We start from the raw sequence: 17,348 nt of genomic DNA, 5'->3' as shown, positions 1-17,348 counted from the left end.
TTTCAGTCTCCCTCCAATCCTTCTTATGACTTAAGATCTCTTTCATGAACTTAGCATAAGAGGGTATTTGCTCAAGTGCTTCTGCAAACGGAATCCTTATTTCAAGAGTCCTGAGATAGTCTGCAAAGCGGGCAAATTGCTTATCCTGTTCCGCTTGGCGGAGTTTTTGAGGATAAGGCATTTTGGCTTTGTATTCCTCAACCTTAGTTGCTGCCGGTTTATTACCTACAGAAGTGGGTTGGGAAGCCTTTTTAGAAGGGTTGTTATCAGCACTTGTATGTGACTGATCACCCACTGGCATTTGAATGCCAGGGGTGGAAGCTGGAGTGGCGTTAGACGCCATTTCCTTATTTGTTACTGGCGTTTGAACGCCAGAACCATGTTCCCTTTGGGCGTTCAACGCCGGATACATGCTTGTTTCTGGCGTTGAACGCCAGGAATGAGCATGGTCTGGGCGTTCAGCGCCAGCATCATTCCTCTCTGGGCTCTGATTGTCCTCAGAGGGATTTTGAGTAGACATCTGTTCATCTCTTGGCTTCCTGCTGCTTTGAAGTGAGGTATTTAATGTTTTTCCACTTCTTAATTGAACTGCTTGGCATTCTTCTGCTATTTGTTTTGACAGTTGCTTTTCTGTCTGCTTTAATTGCACTTCCATATTCCTGTTTGCCATTCTTGTTTCCTGTAATATTTCCTTGAATTCGGCTAGCTGCTGAGTTAGAAAGTCTAATTGCTGATTAATTTCATTAGCCTGATCCACCGGACTGAGTTCAGCAGTTACTGTTTTAGCTTCTTCTTTCATGGAAGATTCACTGCTTAGATACAGATGCTGATTTCTGGCAACTGTATCAATAAGCTCTTGAGCTTCTTCAATTGTTTTTCTCATATGTATAGATCCACCAGCTGAGTGGTCTAGAGAAATCTGAGCTTTTTCTGTAAGCCCATAGTAAAAGATGTCTAATTGCACCCATTCTGAAAACATTTCAGAGGGGCATTTTCTTAGCATCTTTCTGTATCTCTCCCAGGCATCATAAAGGGATTCATTATCTCCTTGTTTGAAGCCTTGGATGCTTAGCCTTAGCTGTGTCATCCATTTTGGAGGGAAATAATGATTCAGGAATTTTTCTAACAGCTGTTTCCATGTTTTTATGCTGTTCTTAGGCTGGTTATTTAACCACCTCTTAGCTTGATCTTTTACAGCAAATGGAAACAGTAATAATCTGTAGACATCCTGATCTACTTCCTTATCATGTACTGTATCAGCAATTTGCAGAAATTGTGCCAGAAACTCTGTAGGTTCTTCGTGTGGAAGACCAGAATACTGGCAGTTTTGCTGCACCATGATAATGAGCTGAGGATTCAGCTCAAAGCTACTAACTCCAATGGAGGGTATACAAATACTACTCCCATATGAAGCAGTAGTGGGGTTAGCATATGACCCCAGAGTCCTCTTGGACTGTTCATTCCTACTTGCTTCCATATTGGATTACAAGAGATAATTTATATGTTGATTTAAAAAAATGGAATAAGTAAAAACAAAATATATAAAAAGAAGTTAAAAATAAATATATATATATATATATATATTTTTTTTGAAAATTTTTCGAAAGAAATGAAATTAAAATCTAAAAATTTAAAAAAATTTCGAAAAAGTAGTTAGAAAATATAATTTTTTTTTTGAATTTTGAATTTTATGATGAAAGAGAAAAACACACAAGGAACACCAACTTAAAAATTTTAAGATCAAGACACAAGAAAGACTCAAGAACACCTTGAAGATTCACAAGAACACCAAGAACAAAAGAAAGAACACCAAACTTAAAATTTTTAGAAAACCAAGACAAATTTTCGAAAATTATATCAAAATTAACAAGAAAACACCAAACTTAAAGTTTGGCACAGATTAAATCAAGAAAAATTATTTTTGAAAAAGATTTTCAAAAGAACTGGTGCCCAATTGCCAAGAACATAAGCCAACGCTATAACCAACTGAGTTAAAAATGTAATGTATTTTAAAGCTGTATTATTTTTGTGGATAAAAGTATAATTTTTGAAAGTTAATGTTTTGAAAAAGCACAAGAAAAACAAGAAAAGACACAAAACAAGAAAAACTCAAGATCAAACAAGAAAAATAACCAAGAACAACTTGAATATCAATGAAGAACAAAGAACACAAGTTCGAAAATTTAAAGAAAAATATCAAATATGCAATTAACACCAAACTTAGAATAAGACACTAAACTCACGAAAAATTAACAATTAATTAAGAAAAATAATTTTTGAAAAGAAATTTTTGAAAATAAACTATCCTATCAGAATTTGATGACTCTATAACAACAAAAAGGAACTATTCCTAATCTAAGAAATAAAATAAGCCTTCAATTGTTCAAACTCAATAATCCCCGGCAACGGCGCCAAAAACTTGGTGCACGAATTTGTGATTCGCACAACTAACCAGCAAGTGCACTGGGTCGTCCAAGTAATACCTTACGTGAGTAAGGGTTGATCCCACGGAGATTATTGGTTTGAAGCAATCAATATTTATTTTATTAATCTTAGTCAGGATGCCAAAAGGGATTTAATTGAATTACTAGATTTGATTATAAAAATAAAAGAGAATAACAGCGTTACTTGTTATGCAGTAATGAGAAATATGTTGGAGTTTTGGAGATGCTTTGTCCTCTGAATTCCTGCAATGTAATATTTAACTCAATTGTTTGTAAAGCACGTCTACGGCAAGCTGCATGTAGGGCGTCACCATTGTCAGTGGCTACTTCCCATCCTCTCAGTGAAAACGTTCCTATGCTCTGTCACAGCACGGCTAATCATCTGTCGGTTCTCAATCAGGTTGGAATAGAATCTATTGATTCTTTTGCGTCTGTCACTAATGCCCAGCCTTCAGGAGTTTGAAGCTCGTCACAGTCATTCAATCCCAGAATCCTACTCGGAATACCACAGACAAGGTTTAGACTTTCCGGATTCTCATGAATGCCGCCATCAATCCGGCTTATACCACGAAGATTCTGTTGGGGAATCTAAGAGAAGTTCATTCAGTCTGATGTAGAACGGAGGTGTTTGTCAGACACACGTTCATAGATTGAGGGAGGTGATGAGTGTCACGGATCATCACCTCTTTCACAGTTAAGCGCGAATAAACATCTTAGATCGGACCATACACACATTTGAGTGAAATAGAAACAATTGCATTAATTCATCGAGACGCTGCAGAGCTCCTCACCCCCAACAATGGAGTTTAGAGACTCATGCCGTCACAAAGTATGTAATTCAGATCTGAAAATGTCATGAGGTACAAGATAAGTCTCTAAAAGTTGTTTTTATAGTAAACTAGTAACCTAGGTTTACAGAAAATGAATAAACTAAGATATTTGGTGCAGAAATCCACTTCTGGGGCCCACTTGGTGTGTGCTGGGGTTGAGACTAAAGCTATCCACGAGTAGAGGCCTTTCTTGGCGTTAAACTCCAGGTTATGACGTGTTTTGGGCGTTCAACTCCGGATCATGACGTTTTTCTGGCGTTTAACTCCAGACAGCAGCATGAACTTGGCGTTCAACGCCAAGTTACGTCGTCTATCTTCGCGCAAAGTATGGACTATTATATATTGCTGGAAAGCCCTAGATGTCTACTTTCCAACGCCGTTGAGAGCGCGCCAATTGGACTCTTGTAGCTCCAGAAAATCCATTTCGAGTGCAGGGAGGTCAGGATCCAACAGCATCAACAGTCCTTTTTCAGCCTAACTCAGATTTTTGCTCAACTCCCTCAATTTCAGCCAGAAAATACCTGAAATCACAGAAAAATAAACACACTCATAGTAAAGTCCAGAAATATGATTTTTTGCCTAAAAACTAATATTATTCTACTAAAAACTAACTGAAACATGCTAAAATCTACATGAAATTACCCCCAAAAAGCGTATAAAACATCCGCTCATCAGTTAGCACAGCTTGTGCGAGTGGACAGGCTTGTAAATTTTAGTACCTGTGCATACGCACACCCCTATGCATACGCACACTTTTAAAATCTTCCTGGGCGTGCACGCGCACACCCCTGTGCGTACGCACATGCCCTGTTTCATAAATTTAAACTTTGTTTTCAACTATTTCACCTTCCCAACAAGGTTGTAAGCTTCTATAACACCATTTTAAGGCTTCTGGGCTTAATTTTTAGTATGGGAATATGGGAGATAGGCTAAAGGTTTAGTTGATGATTATTATGAAAAATAGATAAACGGAGGCTTAAGTTTCTGGTGTACTGAGGATGGGTTGGCAGAGTGAGGCTGAAAAATGGAAATGTTGAATTGACAGTGGTTGAGATGAGTCGAGGACTCTGAATGAGATTATGAGAAGATATGCGCCCGGCAGGGACGGTGGTTAATCCCGCCTGTCGAGGTAGCGGCGGCGGCATAAGGATGGTGGTTAATCCCGCTTGCGCTTAGATGTGAGGTCGGTGGCAATAGTATCCCGCTTGTATCCCTTCGAATCTCTAGAGCGTACAGGCGCAAAACCCTAGATAGTGATCCAAGCACTATATCTCGGAGGTTCCCATATGATGATTCCAAAGGGCAACATCTCCACGGAGATGTGTCGGGTTGGCAGTTGAATCGACAATGTGATATCACAGCCAATAGGACAAGCATTCATCATGTGTATTTTCTATTTGTTTGTTTGCTTTGTTGACTTACAATTGTATGCCTATTTGTATAACATGTATAATTGCTACTTGTATTACTTGCCTTATATGCTTTTACTTGTGATTTACTTGCAATGTAATTAATTGTGCTTTCTACTGGGATTAAGGAGGTTCGAAAGGCGGTGGCGATGGGATCGCATGGAGGTTAGGTGGGTGAAGGCTGTAGGACGGTGGTGTTCAGTTAGAATAGAAATCCCTTAAACTAGAATACCCTGTTTAGTTGTGTTAAAATTTATATAATTATGCTTATTTAATTTAGAATGCTTTAAGCATGAATTCTTGTGATGGATATGGAGTCTAGGATTGCCTTTGGCATCTCGGGGTCTTATATCCTACATCACTGGGCACTATTACCATACTGAGAACCTCTGATTCTCATACCATATTTTCTATTGTGTTTTTTAGATGCAGGTTGCAATCGACCTCAGTGAGTTGTTTGGGTGGTGACAGAAGCGGATGATCTGGATACTTCTTTTGAGTCTCTTATGTTTAATTCTATATGTCTCTCACTTTTGTATTTTTATTTTGGCCTAAAGGCTTGTATTTGGGAGAGAACAAAACATGTATAAGCCATTCTAAACTTCAGTTTCCTTTTGTCGGTATATTTGGCTAGCCGGTTTAAACTTCGCGAGCCGTGGCTAGTTTCTTATGATATTACACTATTATACTGTTATCCTTGCTTTTGTCACTGGTGGACGAAATTGTGATCACATCAATGTAGTATTTTTTTGTTGTTGTATGGAATCATTATTATGGCACTTATGTGTGGACACAACTCCGTTCAACTAACCAGCAAGTGTACTGGGTCGTCCAAGTAATACCTTACGTGAGTAAGGGTCGATCCCACAGAGATTGTTGGTATGAAGCAAGCTATGGTCATCTTGTAAATCCCAGTCAGGAGGATAAAATTATGGAATTTAGAAAATCAAATATGATTAATAAAAATAAACAGAAAATAAAATAGGATAGAGATACTTATGTAAATCAATAGTGAGAATTTCAGATAGGCGTGTGGAGATGCTAGAATCCTTTCGAATCTCTACTTTCTTATTGCTTTCATCCAATCCTTCTTACTCCTTTCCATGGCAAGCTGTATGTAGGGCATCACCGTTGTCAATGGCTACATCCCATCCTCTCAGTGAAAATGTTCCTATGCTCTATCACAGCACGGCTAATCATCTGTCGGTTCTCAATCAGGTTGGAATAGAATCCCTTGATTCTTTTGCGTTTGTCATCACGCCCAGCCTTCAGGAGTTTGAAGCTCGTCACAGTCATTCAATCCCAGAATCCTACTCGGAATACCATAGACAAGGTTTAGACTTTCCGAATCCTCATGAATGCCGCCATCTATCTAGCTTATACCATGAAGATTCTGTTGGGGAATCTAAGAGATATGCGCCCGGCCTAAAGTAGAACGGAAGTGGTTGTCAGTCACGCGCGTTCATAGGTGAGAATGATGATGAGTGTCACGGATCATCACATTCATCAAGTTGAAGTGCAACGTATATCTTGGAATAAGAATAAAAGAGAATTGAATAGAAAGGAATAATAATTGTATTGAAACTTGAGGTACAGCAGAGCTCCACACTCTTAATCTATGGTGTGCAGAAACTCTACTGTTGAAAATACATAAGTGAAAGGTTCAGGCATGGCCGAATGGCCAGCCCCCTAAAACATGATCAATAGCCTCCTAAGATGAAGAATAAAACAAAACTGAGACCAAAGATGTCTAATACAATAGTAAATTATCCTATTTATACTAGACTAGCTACTAGGGTTTACATGTGTAAGTTTTTGATGTATAAATCCACTTTCGGGGCCCACTTGGTGTATGCTTGGGCTGAGCTTGATCTATCCACGTGCTGAGGCTTTTCCTAGAGTTGAACTCCAAGTTATAATGTGTTTTGGGCGTTCAACTCCGGATCATGACGTGTTTTGGGCGTTTAACTCCAGACAGCAGCATGTACTTGGCGTTCAACGCAAAGTTACGTCGTCAATTTCCGAATAAAGTATGGATTATTATATATTTATGGAAAGCTCTGGATGTCTACTTTCCAAAGCCGTTAAGAGCAAGCCAATTGGAGTTCTGTAGCTCCAGAAAATCCATTTTGAGTGCAGGGAGGTCAGATTCCAACAGCATCAGCAGTCCTTTTGTCAGCCTTTTTCAGAGTTTTGCTCAAGTCCCCCAATTTCAGCCAGAAATTACCTGAAATCACAGAAAAACACACAAACTCATAGTAAAGTCCAGAAATGTGAATTTAACATAAAAACTAATGAAAACATCCCTAAAAGTAGCTTGAACTTACTAAAAACTACCTAAAAACAATGCCAAAAAGCGTATAAATTATCCGCTCATCACAACACCAAACTTAAATTGTTGCTTGTCCCCAAGCAACTGAAAATCAATTAGGATAAAAAGAAGAGAATATACTATAAATCTCAAAATATCAATGAATATTAATTATAATTAGATGAGCGGGACTTGTAGCTTTTTGCTTCTGAACAGTTTTGGCATCTCACTTTTTCCTTTGAAGTTCAGAGTGATTGGCGTCTCTAGGAACTCAGAGTTCAGATAGTGTTATTGACTTTCCTAGTTAAGCATGTTGATTCTTGAACACAGCTACTTATGAGTCTTGGCCGTGGCCCTAAGCACTTTGTTTTCCAGTATTACCACCGGATACATAAATGCCACAGACACATAACTGGGTGAACCTTTTTAGATTGTGACTCAGCTTTGCTAGAGTCCCTAGTTAGTGGTGTCCAGAGCTCTTAAGCACACTCTTTTTGCTTTGGATCACGACTTTAACCATTTAGTCTCAAGCTTTTCACTTGGACCTTCATGACACAAGCACATGGTTAGGGACAGCTTGATTTAGCCGCTTAGGCCTGTATTTTATTTCCTTGGGCCCTCCTATCCATTGATGCTCAAAGCCTTGGATCCTTTTTACCCTTGTCTTTTGGTTTTAAGGGCTATTGGCTTTTTCTGCTTGCTTTTTCTTTTTCTTTCTATTTTTTTTCGCCAGTTTTTTTTTCGCAAGCCTTTGCTTTTTCATTGCTTTTTCTTACTTCAAGAATCAATTTTATGATTTTCAGATCATTAATAACATTTCTCTTTGTTCATCATTCTTTCAAGAGCCAACAATTTTAACATTCATAAACAACAATATCAAAAGACATATGCACTGTTCAATCATTCATTCAGAAAACAAAAAGTTTTGTCACCACATCAATATAATTAAACTAAATTCAAGGATAATTTTCGAAATTTATGTACTTCTTGTTCTTTTGAATTAAAACAATTTTCATTTAAGAGAGGTGAAGGATTTCATGGAATTTATTCATAGCTTTAAGACATAGTTACTACATACTAATAATCATGAAGTAGAGACATAAAACATAGATAAACATGTAACATAAAAATCAAAAAAAGAAAAATATAAGAACAAGGAATGAGTCCACCTTAGTGAGGGTGGCGCCTTTTTGAAGGACCAATGGTGCTTTTTGAGCTCCTCTATGTCTCTTCCTTGCTTCTGTTGCATGATCCCTAGTGATTTTGGTGCTCCTATCCTTAGTTGCTCCCAATAGTTGTGTGGAGGACCATTTATCCCCTGAGGTATCTCAGGGATCTCTTGATTTGCAGTCAAATGTTCTACCACTGAGCTATAAACCCTTTAGATGAGTCTTTCCATCTCCCATGACTCAGAGGTGGAAGCTTTTATCTTTTTCCTTGTTCCTGCTCATATAGGAAAGAAGAGAACAAGAAAAGAAAGAAAAATCCTCTATGTCACAGTATAGAGATTCCTTTATGTTAGTAGAAGAAGAAAGGGAAGAAGAGTGAAGAAGAATAGGTAAGGATAGAGGTGGTGATTTGAGATGAAGAGAAGTGAAGAGGAGTGTTAGTAAATAAATAAATAAATAGAAGAAGAGGAGAGATAGAAAATTTTCGAAAATAATTTTGAAAAAGTGGTTAGTGATTTTCGAAAATTAAAGATAATATATATATATATAATTAAAATTAAAATTTAAAACAATTAAAAAGAATTTTTGAAAAAGAGATGAGATATTTTCGAAAATTAGAGAGGGATAGGTAGTTAGTTGGTTTTGAAAAAGATAAGAAACAAACAAAAAGTTAAATAGTTAGTTGAAAAAGATATTAAAATCAAATTTGAAAAGATAAGAAGATAAGAAGTTAGATAAGATATTTTGAAATCAAATTTTTTGAAAAAGATAAAATTTGAAAAAGATATGATATAAAAGATAAGATAAAAAGATATGATTAAAAAGATAAAAAAGATATTTTGAAAAAGATTTGATTTTAAAATTAAAATTAATTACTTGACTAACAAGAAACTAAAAGATAAAATTCTAGAATTTAAAGATTGAACCTTTCTTAACAAGAAAGTAACAAACTTCAAATTTTTGAATCAATCACATTACTTGTTAGCTAATTTTCGAAAATATGATGTAAAAGATAAGAAAAAGATTTTGAAAAAGATTTTAAAAAAATTTCGAAAATTAATAAGAAAAAAGGAAAAGATTTAATTTTTGAAAAAGTTTTGAAAAGATAAGATTTTTTAAAATTGAAAATTTGACTTGACTTGTAAGAAACAACTAATTTTTAAAATTTTTGACTAAGTCAACTCAAATTTTCGAAAATTAGGAGATAAAAAAGGAAAAGATATTTTTTTGATTTTTGAATTTTTTTATGATGAGAGAGAAAAACACAAAAATGACCCAAAACAGGAAAATTTTGGATCAAAACACAAGATGCATGCAAGAACACTATGAATGTCAAGATGAACACCAAGAACACTTTGAAGATCATGATGAACATCAAGAACATAATTTTGAAAAATTTTTTATGCAAAGAAAACATGCAAGACACCAAACTTAGAAATCTTTAATGTATGGACTCTAACAAACGAAAAATGCATATGAAAAATAACAAACAACACAAAACAAGAAATCATCAAGATCAAACAAGAAGACTTGTCAAGAACAACTTGAAGATCATGAAGAACACTATGAATGCATGGAATTTTCAAAAATTGCAAGAAAAAATTTTTTTAAAACATGCAATTGACACCAAACATAAAAATTGACTCAAGACTCAAACAAGAAACAAAAAATATTTTTGATTTTTATGATTTTATTAATTTTTTTGTATTTTTATTTTATTTTTTCGAAAATATTCTTTTAGAAAAACGAAAATAAAAGAAAAATTTTGAAAACTTTTTGAAAAGAAAATAAAAAGAAAATTACCTAATCTGAGCAACAAGATGAACCGTCAGTTGTCCATACTCGAACAATCCCCGGCAACGGCGCCAAAAACTTGGTGGACGAAATTGTGACTTATACTTTCACACAACTCGAATAATCCCCGGCAACGGCGCCAAAAACTTGGTGGACGAAATTGTGATCACATCAATGTAGTATTTTTTTGTTGTTGTATGGAATCATTATTATGGCACTTATGTGTGGACACAACTCCGTTCAACTAACCAGCAAGTGTACTGGGTTGTCGAAGTAATACCTTACGTGAGTAAGGGTCGATCCCACAGAGATTGTTGGTATGAAGCAAGCTATGGTCATCTTGTAAATCCCAGTCAGGAGGATAAAATTATGGAATTTAGAAAATCAAATATGATTAATAAAAATAAACAGAAAATAAAATAGGATAGAGATACTTATGTAAATCAATAGTGAGAATTTCAGATAGGCGTGTGGAGATGCTAGAATCCTTTCGAATCTCTACTTTCTTATTGCTTTCATCCAATCCTTCTTACTCCTTTCCATGGCAAGCTGTATGTAGGGCATCACCGTTGTCAATGGCTACATCCCATCCTCTCAGTGAAAATGTTCCTATGCTCTGTCACATCACGGCTAATCATCTGTCGGTTCTCAATCAGGTTGGAATAGAATCCCTTGATTCTTTTGCGTTTGTCATCACGCCCAGCCTTCAGGAGTTTGAAGCTCGTCACAGTCATTCAATCCCAGAATCCTACTCGGAATACCATAGACAAGGTTTAGACTTTCCGAATCCTCATGAATGCCGCCATCTATCTAGCTTATACCATGAAGATTCTGTTGGGGAATCTAAGAGATATGCGCCCGGCCTAAAGTAGAACGGAAGTGGTTGTCAGTCACGCGCGTTCATAGGTGAGAATGATGATGAGTGTCACGGATCATCACATTCATCAAGTTGAAGTGCAACGTATATCTTGGAATAAGAATAAAAGAGAATTGAATAGAAAGGAATAATAATTGTATTGAAACTTGAGGTACAGCAGAGCTCCACACTCTTAATCTATGGTGTGCAGAAACTCTACTGTTGAAAATACATAAGTGAAAGGTTCAGGCATGGCCGAATGGCCAGCCCCCTAAAACATGATCAATAGCCTCCTAAGATGAAGAATAAAACAAAACTGAGACCAAAGATGTCTAATACAATAGTAAATTATCCTATTTATACTAGACTAGCTACTAGGGTTTACATGTGTAAGTTTTTGATGTATAAATCCACTTTCGGGGCCCACTTGGTGTATGCTTGGGCTGAGCTTGATCTATCCACGTACTAAGGCTTTTCCTGGAGTTGAACTCCAAGTTATAATGTGTTTTGGGCGTTCAACTCCGGATCATGACGTGTTTTGGGCGTTTAACTCCAGACAGCAGCATGTACTTGGCGTTCAACGCAAAGTTACGTCATCAATTTCCGAATAAAGTATGGATTATTATATATTTCTGGAAAGCTCTGGATGTCTACTTTCCAACACCGTTGAGAGCAAGCCAATTGGAGTTCTGTAGCTCCAGAAAATCCATTTTGAGTGCAGGGAGGTCAGATTCCAACAGCATCAGCAGTCCTTTTGTCAGCCTTTTTCAGAGTTTTGCTCAAGTCCCTCAATTTCAGCCAGAAATTACCTGAAATCACAGAAAAACACACAAACTCATAGTAAAGTCCAGAAATGTGAATTTAACATAAAAACTAATGAAAACATCCCTAAAAGTAGCTTGAACTTACTAAAAACTACCTAAAAACAATGCCAAAAAGCGTATAAATTATCCGCTCATCAGTCACATCTATTTCTTTGGCATTAAGTTAGACACTTTGTTAGTTTGTTTTGTGCTTTTAAATCCTATTTTTGAGCTATATCCTTCATCAGGCTTCTAGATAATATTATTCCTTCTATATATCATATGTATGAGCTTAGAACTGTCATAATCCTTGATTAATCTTTGCTTTACGACGCTAGGTAAAGCTTAGACTAATTGGGGTGTTACATTTAGTGGTATTAGAGCGGTTCATCCTCGTGAGCCTGAGGGATGGACCGATTGTGCTTCATTGCATACTCTGTGTGTCTTTTCTTTGATGCTATTAGGTTATTTACTTGATATTTCATAGCATGCTTGTTTGTGAGTGCCTATTTTGGGTAATTGAAACACTAGGCTTTTGATATTGGGACTGATCACCTTGATATTGATTGTTTGGTGTAGACAGAAAACCCAATGGCCACTCGCGGACTAGGTCGAGCACGTTCACGAGCGAGTAGGGATGCGTGACTGGCTGATAACCATGCCGAGTTCATGGTTGCGATGGCGACTTTGGCAAACACCATGGAAGCGAATGTTGCTGCGTCTTTGCAAGCTGTACAGAGGTTAGCCCAACTGACAGGAAGCGGAAACAAAAATGGAGAAGGTGCTGATGACAGCTTGAGAGGCGTTCCGAGAATTCTAGCTGCTTTTCAGAAAGATGGCCCGCCGGTTTTCAATGGTTCGACAAACCATATTGAAGCAGACAATTGGTTCCAAGCTGTGGAGCGTGCATTGCTGACTCAACATGTACGGTATGACCAGTTCGTAAAGCATGCGGCTTATCAACTAGTGGGAGAAGTTCAGCAATGGTGGCAACGAGAGCGCCGACTGCTACACCAACAGAACGTGAACATTACCTGGGCGTTATTCGAGGGAGCTTTCTACAAGAAGTACTTTCTTGAGTCGTTAAGGGAGGCCAAAGAATTGGAGCTCTTACAGCTAAAGCAAGGGTCCATGACTATAGCAGAATACACCAGCAAGTTCGAGGAACTCTGTAGGTTCTCGAGGATAAGTCAGGCTATTTCTGGGTCTTATGAGGGATGGAAATGTGTCAAATACGAAGTAGGGCTGAGGGAAGTGTCAGACTTGTTATGTCTCCATTGGAAATAAGGAGATTCTCTGAATTGGTGGACAAGGCGAGGGTTGTCGAAGAATATGCAAAGACGGTATCCTCATCAAGGAACACTCTTGGAGGGAATACTAGTAGGGAACTCGATAATTATCTCGGACCAAGGGAACAGAACTTCAAGAAAGATGGACATACTCCTCAGCATCTGCAAGGTCAAGGGAAATTCAGAAGGGGCAACAAATCCCAGTTTCATCAGGAGGAAGGAAATGGTCGATGCTATAATTGTGGGAAACCTGGGCATATATCTAAGCACTATCACCGCGGGAGTAACCAAGATAAGGCTCAGAATCAACAGTCAGGCCGTGTGTGTACCGTGGATGCACGTGATACGACGGGGTCGGACCCTCCGACGAGTGGTAAGAGTGTGCTTTGAATATTCTATATTGCTTGGATCTGAGGATAGCCTAGTTCTATCTCTGCAAAGTCGCCGTTAGGATTACAAGGGCTTAGAGTTGAGTTGGGGGTAAACCATGGGAAAGGAGGATTCTAGTGGCGGTAGTTGAGGATTTCGGACTAGTAATGAAGAACGATCAGAGTGGACATGCCGAAATAGTTTACAGGTATCATTTGTATACTGAGATTATGAGACGCTATGCGCCCGGCAGTGACGATGGTTAATCCTGCCTGTCGAGGTAGTGGCGACGGCGTAAGGACGGTGGTTAATCCCGCTTGCACTTAGATGTGAGGTCGGTGGCAATAGTATCCCGCTCGCATCCCTTCGGATATCTAGAGCGTACAGGCGCAAAACCCTGGATAGTGATCCGAGTACTATATCTCGGGGGTTCCCATATGATGATTCCGAAGGGCAACATCTCTATGGAGATGTATCGGGTTAGTAGTTGAACCGACAATGTGATATCACAACCAATAGGACAGACATTTAACATGTGCATTTTCTAAATGTTTGTTTGCCATTCGGCCATGCCTAGACCTTGTTCTTATGTATTTTCAATGGTAGAGTTTCTACACATCATAGATTAAGGTGTGGAGCTCTGTTGTTCCTCATGAATTAATGCAATTACTACTGTTTTCTATTCAATTCAAGCTTATTCTTGTTCTAAGATATCCATTCGCATTTCAACATGGTGAATGTGATGATCAAGTGACACTCATCACCATTCTCACTTATGAATGCATGCCTGACAACCACTTTCGTTCTACCTGAAAACAAGCTTGAATGCATATCTCTTGGCCTCCTGGTTCAAGACACATGGTTGCCTCTCCTGAGAACAGAGCCTTCCATTCCGTGAGATCAGAGTCTTCGTGGTATAAGCTAGAATCAATTGCCAGCATTCTTGAGATCCGGAAAGTCTAAACCTTGTTTGTGGTATTCTGAGTAGGATTTGGGATGGGATGACTGTGACGAGCTTCAAACTCGCGAGTGTTGGGCGCAGTGACAGTGCGCAAAAGGATCATGGATCTTATTGCGACACGATCGAGAACCGACAGATGATTAGCCCTACGTAACCTGTAGCCGGACCATTTTCACTGAGAGGACGGATGGTAGCTATTGACAACAGCGATCCCCCAACATACAGCTTGCCATGGAAAGGAGTACGCATGACTGGATGAAGGCAGTAGGAAAGCAGAGATTCAGGAGGAACAAAGCATCTCCATACGCTTATCTGAAATTCCCACCAATGTATTACATAAGTATCTCTATCTTATTTTATGTTTTATTCATCTTTTAATTATCAAAACCCCATAACTATTTGAATCTGCCTGACTAAGATTTACAAGGTGACCATAGCTTGCTTCAAGCCGACAATCTCCATGGGATCGACCCTTACTCACGTAAGGTATTACTTGGACGACCCAGTGCACTTGCTGGTCAGCTGCATGGAGTTGTGAAGAAGTGTGAAAATCACGATTCCGTGTACCATGATTTTGGTGCCGTTGCCGGGGATTGTTCGAGTTTGGACAACTGACGGTTCATCTTGTTGCTTAGATTAGGTATTTTTCTTTTTATTTTGTTCTTCAGAATTTTTAAGAATGAATTCTAGAGTTTCAGATGATGCGTTCAAAACACCCAAAGTAGAAGGATTTCTGGTGTTTAACGCCCAAGGAGGTAGCCAAGTGGGCGTTAAACGCCAGAATGGATACCATTCTGGGCGTTTAACGCCAGCATAGCCCCAAGGAGGTAATTTTGTTTTCAATTCAAATCTTTTTCAATTTTTCAAGCTTTAAAACTAATTTTTCAAAATCTTATCTTTTTCATATCCTCTCTTATCAATCATATCTTTTTCAAAATTCAATCTTTTTCATTTTTCTTTTAATATTTTCAAAAATCCTTGCTAACAATTAATGTTGTGATTCAAAAATTTCAAGTTTGTTACTTTCTTGTTAAGAAAGGTTCAATATTTGAATTTTAGAATCTTATCTTTTAATTTCTTGTTAGTCAAGTCATCAATTTTAAAAATAAAATCTTTTTAATTGTTTTTCAATCATATCTTTTTAAAATCATATCTTTTTCAATCAAATCTTTTTCTCAATCATATATTTTTCAAATTCTAATTTCAAAATCTCTTTCTAACTTCTTATCTTTTCAAAATTTATTACCTCCTATCTTTTTCAAAACCACTTAACCACTTTTTCACTTACAATTTTCAAAAATCACTAACCACTTTTTCAAAAAAATCTTTTTAATTAACTAATTATTTTAATTTTAATATTCAAATTTCTTCTCTCTCCCATCTTTTTCTATTTAATCACTAATACTTATCCTCCTTTGATAATTCGGACCCCCCCTCTCTCTCTATAAGTTCGAATTCTTCTTTATCTACCTCATCCTTCTATTCTTCTTTTCCTCTGACATATCAAGGAATCTCTGTACTGTGACATAGAGGATTCCATACTTTCTTTATTTTCTTCTCTTTCATATGAGTAGGAACAAAGATAAAGGAATTCTTGTTGAAGCTGATCCTGAACCTGAAAGGACTCTGAAGAGGAAGTTAAGAGAAGCTAAAGCACAACTCTCTGGAGAGGACCTGATAGAAATTTTTTAAAAAAGAAGAAGACATGACAGCCGAAAATAACAACAATGCCAACAATGCAAGGAAGGTGCTTGGTGACTTTACTGCACCTACTCCCGACCTCTATAGGAGAAGCATCTCTATTCCTGCCATCAGAGCAAACAACTTTGAGCTTAAGCCTCAATTAGTTTCTCTGATACAACAGAATTGTAAGTTTCATGGACTTCCATTGGAAGATCCTCATCAGTTCTTGGCTGAATTTTTACAAATCTGTGACACTGTTAAGACCAATAGAGTTGATCCCGAGGTCTACAGACTTATTCTTTTCCCTTTTGTTGTAAGAGACAGAGCTAGTATATGGTTGAACTCACAACCTAGAGACAGCCTGAACTCTTGGGAAAAGCTGGTCAATGCCTTCTTAGCTAAATTCTTTCCACCTCAAAAGATGAGTAAGCTTAGAGTGGAAGTTCAAACTTTCAAACAGAAGGAAGGTGAATCCCTCTATGAAGCTTGAGAAAGATATAAGCAATTGATCAGAAGGTGTCCTTCTGACAAGCTTTCAGAATGGAGCATTATAGATACATTCTATGATGGTCTGTTTGAGTTATCCAAGATGTCATTGGACCATTCTGCAGGTAGATCTATTTATCTGAAGAAAATGCCTGTAGAAGCCCAGGAACTCATTGAAATGGTTGCAAATAACAAGTTCATGTACACTTCTGAAAGAAATCCTGTGAATAATGGGACAACTCAGAAAAAAGGAGTTCTTGAGATTGATACTCTGAATGCGATATTGGCTCAGAACAAAATATTGACTCAGCAAGTCAATATGATTTCTCAGAATCTGATTGGATTGCAAGCTGCATCTGGCAGTGCTAAAGAAGCCTCCTCTGAAGGAGAAGCTTATAACCTTGAGAATCCTGCGATAGAAGAGGTGAATTACATGGGAGAACCCTATGGAAACACCTACAATTCTTCATGGAGGAATCACCCAAATTTCTCATGGAAGGATCAATAGAAGCCTCAACAAGGCTTCAATAACAATAATGGTGGAAGAAATATGTTTAGCAATAGCAAGCCTTTTCCATCATCTTCTCAGCACTAGACAGAGAATTCTGAGCAGAGTCTCTCTAGCTTAGCAACCACAGTCTCTGAGTTATCCAAGACCACTCTCATCTTTATGAATGAGGCACGGTCCTCTATCAGAAATTTGGAGGCACAAGTAGGTCATCTGAGTAAAAGAGTTACTGAAACTCCTTCTAGTACTCTCCCAAGCAATACAGAAGAGAACCCAAAAAGAGAGTGCAAGGCCATCAACAAAACCAAAATGGCCGAATGCACAGAGGAGGAGGAGGACGTGAATCCCAGTGAGGAAGACCTCATGGGACATCCTCTGGACAAAAAAGAGTTCCCTATTGAGGAACCAATGGAATCTGAGACTCATATAGAGACCA

At 37.8% G+C, this 17,348-nt stretch overlaps 1 non-coding gene across 1 annotated transcript; it reads right to left on the bottom strand.

Annotated features, from left to right (window-relative positions):
- Nucleotides 1-16,345: 16,345 nt before the first annotated feature.
- Nucleotides 16,346-16,453, bottom strand: LOC112799511 (small nucleolar RNA R71). Its single transcript, XR_003201087.1, has one exon. It is a non-coding gene; the product is annotated as a small nucleolar RNA R71 (small nucleolar RNA).
- Nucleotides 16,454-17,348: the final 895 nt, after the last annotated feature.

This window comes from Arachis hypogaea, chromosome 4, assembly GCF_003086295.3.
Source record: "Arachis hypogaea cultivar Tifrunner chromosome 4, arahy.Tifrunner.gnm2.J5K5, whole genome shotgun sequence".
Lineage (NCBI taxonomy): Eukaryota > Viridiplantae > Streptophyta > Magnoliopsida > Fabales > Fabaceae > Arachis > Arachis hypogaea.
This window is presented reverse-complemented; position numbering and strand designations above follow the sequence as displayed.